Source organism: Magallana gigas, chromosome 1 (genome assembly GCF_963853765.1).
Source record: "Magallana gigas chromosome 1, xbMagGiga1.1, whole genome shotgun sequence".
NCBI classification, from domain to species: Eukaryota; Metazoa; Mollusca; class Bivalvia; order Ostreida; family Ostreidae; genus Magallana; species Magallana gigas.
In genome coordinates, this window is record NC_088853.1 from 53,185,886 (window position 1) to 53,190,057 (window position 4,172).

A 4,172-nucleotide genomic window follows, 5' to 3' on the forward strand; every position below is an offset into this window, starting at 1 on the left:
TACATGCATATGTATCTTTTTGCATTGAACTATTCTGGACTGTTTTGGCTTAGTTAAAATAAATGCTTAAATGATGCAGTTATGTACCAGGGGAAAGCACAAAGTCTCCCACGAATCTTTTTTTTCAGTAGTAAGTCGTACATCGGAAGTTTTCCTATTCGACGATACCTCATAAAGATGCTTAGCAGCGTTGAGTAGAAGGGAACAAAAAAAATAATAGAAAGAAAGGATTTTTAAACTTAGTCTTAACAGAAATATTCGGAAATTTCTAGAATAGCGATTTCTTTACTTCCGAAAAGAAAATGTGCGTAGTGTCGATTTGCGGTATATATTGAGGTATATATTTCCTGAATTCCACCTAGTAAAAATACATGAAATACTTCCAACAAACTTGCATACCAGTATAACCTGACATATGAATCACTTCTGATTCTCTTCATTCAAATATATTTATCAATTGCCTGTTTAATTGTAATAAGCTTTTCACCAACCTGAGGTTTTGACATGTTGAACAAAACTCCTAGCATGTTATTGTCCATTGCTGTCTTCATTTTGGTCAGAAAAATTGCTAAGCAAGTTCTCACAGTTCTTGTCTTTGATGGTCTTACGTCTGCCGATTGAACATGCAATAGCAAGTCATCAAAGTCGCACTTCCTAAGCCCAGTCAAAGTGAGATAGTCCCTGTCTGACAATGATGAAGGGTCATCAAAATCTATTCTCTTGGATCCCCTATGTAGGGCCTCTTCTCTAAGTTGTTCAACAAGTTCCATGATAGTAGTCCTGTTGACAAAACTTGTATCTTTGGGTGGAACCAGATTTTCTATTGACTCTGTGTTGATGGTGTCATTTACAATGTGGGCTGGACAACAACGAGCACCTGTTAAAATGAAGAGTTTAAAATTAAATTTACAATATGGGTCAAAATGCTCATTTAATCTGCATTTGTTACATTGATTTATTATAAACTTAATCATAAAAAACTACAGTAGATACATGTATATAAATGTACCATGACAAGCATGAATGTACATGTACTAGTATATATGTACAGATATTTGAAAGCTAATTCTCTTTTTAATTTTATAAGCTTAAAGGAAAATAATAATTGGTACCTGAAGATATCAAAATGTTCTGCTCTAGGAAAAAGGTGAACCTGGTCTGTGCAGGAACCACAACAAGTTTGGGACCAGGTCTTCTACACAATACACAGTAGGCATGTGTATTTGCTGTGCTTTGTAAAGGCAAAGTAACAGAGGGTGGACTCTTCATGCTCACAACAGTACTTTTTCCCACAGGACTCTGTATGGGAGTTGCACAGGGTGAGACACATGACTTCTCTGTACGAGATGATGTTGGTTTTAAATTACCACACTTGTGTCGACATTTTCTGCATAAAACGCCATCTGCACAGTCTATCATGAAACATTTTCGTAGAATTTTCCTGGTGTCTTTATTCACTGGTCTCCTTTCATCTGGCTTTGTCCGCTTCTTGCAGAGTGCACAAGGATAATTCTTAGGACCACTACCAGGCATATCTTTAAAGAAAACAAAATTATGCATTTATTCAAAATTAAAAAAACATTGGTATCTGATTTGAATATAACCACTCTCTCTCTCTCTCTCTCTCTCCCTCTCTCTCTCTCTCTCTCTCTCTCTTGTTTGTATTGACAGTCTTGGTCATCATAAATAATCATATTTTATTTGGTTTTAAAATTAGCATATTATTTACATCATTTGAAATATATGTATTAATCAAAATTATAATTTTATTGATCTGCAATTAATTTATAGATTTTAATTTAATTACCTCTTAATGAATTCATCATAGTCATAACATATCCTCATTTGAATAAAGAAATGAACAATGAGATGAAAGAGGTAATCACATACAGTTCTTTATTAACTTTAAGCTATACAGCTCATCAGTACATAGGCCTACATGTATATAATATATTATGCTGTATTTTTTTGTGATTGTGTGAATATGTTAAAGTTAATTATAAATAATTTAATTCAATACAGTTTTAAAAGATTACAGATTTTTTTTTATTAGATATATAAACAACCTAGTTTTTATTTAATCTTAATAAAATACAGTGGATTATATATCTACATGTCTACATTACAATTTGTTTTAACCTACTGTGATAGCTTCTCTTTATACATGCATTCGAAAGAAACAAACAAATAAAACACCAGTCTATTTTTTTTTTCAAAAATATTAAACATCATGGTATATGATTATTTTTTTTTTAATTTGTTATATTTTACTTAATAAATTCACATACATTATTTCATATATCTAGGAAACAATTAAGTGTTTTTAATAGGTTTAGTCAATGTCAGCTAGAGATTCATTTATTTCACCTTTTAAAAAAAATATTTAGGCCTATATGTTTGAAAAATGTATTATGTTTACAATTCTAGCATTCAAAAGGAAAAGGTTAATGCTCTCATGACGAATTTCAAAATGTAAAAACTTCAACTTATTTTTAATTGTGTTCAACAAAACCGAAAAAATGCGTAAATCACGGAAGACAATTTTGAATGCCCCTGTAGTTGTCAATGTAAACAGTTCTATTTTTAGACTACGGGTACAGCATTAAAAACTGTTAAAAGCCACTATTTATTTGTAATTTAATGCATTTTCATGATTTATTAACCTTAGTAACAATTAAAGAATGTGTTTTTACAACTCCCTATCTGAATTTTTACGACATAAATGCGTGTGTGTGCATTTAATTCTGTTTTATAGTTTCAAAGTCGATCGTCGCATTAGGCTAAGCTAACAGTTGAACAAATGAATAAAATCATTATGTAGCAAGGAATTTTCTAAAATCCATTATTTGTGTCATGTTGTGTGTTATATAGATTCCTTGTAATTAATACATACCTTAAAGTTGAATCGCGTGTCCTCAAAATATTCCTTTTTCATCGTTGAACTGCCTTACTCTGTTCGCCATGATTCGCAAACGTCAAAGTAAGCAGACGACTGATGACACAAAATTTCAAAATTCAAAGTGGCCACAGCCTTCGGCCGGAATAAAACCAGTATCAATTGTTTGCATTTAAGTCAACGCATTTTTGTTTAATTCATTGTCTTGGCCGATGCTTGTGACCATATCAAATTTTTGAAAATACAATGTGAAAAATCAGAAAAAGTGACTGTTTTCCGGATCCCGGATAGGTTTGGGTATTATATATTTTGATGATAGGGCTACGATCCGCCCAAATATTTTCGCATACTTGTCCCTGGGATCATGAACTTTAAAACCATATATGGATTATTTAAATCATCTGTCTTTATTTTTGAAGCATTTAATAGGGCAGGTTCGCTATAACTAACGTACCCGGCTCTTTGGGCTTTCCTGCCCTAATAGTTTTGAGAAGAAGATTTTTAAGATTTTTAAAGATTTTCTCCATTATATAAAAATTTATCCCCCATTAAGGCCCCTCCCTACCCCCAGGGCCCATGATTTGAACAAACTTGAATCTACATTAACTGAGGATGGTTACACGCAAATTTGAGCTTTCTTGGCCAAATAGTTGTTAAAATTTTTTTTATAAAGATTTTCTCCATATATTCCTGTATAAAAATTTATCCCCCAATTCTGGCCCCACCTAACCCCCGGGCACCATGATTTGAACAACTTAAATCTACACTACCTGAAGATGCTTTCCACTTTAATTTGAGCATTTCTGGCCTAATAGTTTTTGAGGAGAAGATTTTTAAAGATTTTCCCTATATATTCCTATGTAAAACATGATCCCCCTATTGTGGCCCCACCCTACCCCCGGGGGCCATGATTTCAACAAACTTGAATCTACACTACCTGAGGATGCTTCCACTTTAATTTGAGCTTTTCTGGCCTAATAGTTTTTGAGAAGAAGATTTTTAAAGATTTTCTCTATATATTCCTATGTAAAACTTGATCCCCCTTTTGTGGCCCCACCCTACCCAAATTTCATATTTCAAATCACCAAACACCTCAGTTTGAGATGTCTTTTACACCCTTAGCATCCGACCAGCAAATGATTTTGATGGTCAGCGGTGCTTCAAATCCACGCCGTGTACTCTGTTTTAGGCAAAACACCTATTCATCGTTAAATATTCACCTAACACTCGAAATCTAAAGCACAATAATGCAGTTCAAAAAGAACAATTTAATTTT

General features: G+C 33.0%; 1 long non-coding RNA gene across 2 annotated transcripts; it reads right to left on the reverse strand.

Annotated features, from left to right (window-relative positions):
- Nucleotides 1-460: 460 nt before the first annotated feature.
- On the reverse strand, nucleotides 461-3,356 carry LOC136273926 (uncharacterized). Of its 2 annotated transcripts, none has more exons than XR_010712143.1 (3): nucleotides 2,894-3,356; nucleotides 1,113-1,522; nucleotides 461-877 (listed from the first exon to the last, which is right to left on the reverse strand). It is a non-coding gene; the product is annotated as an uncharacterized lncRNA (long non-coding RNA). The 2 variants fall into 2 exon arrangements; XR_010712141.1 differs by having other exon boundaries at nucleotides 1,113-1,535.
- Between the last annotated feature and the right edge of the window lie 816 nt (nucleotides 3,357-4,172).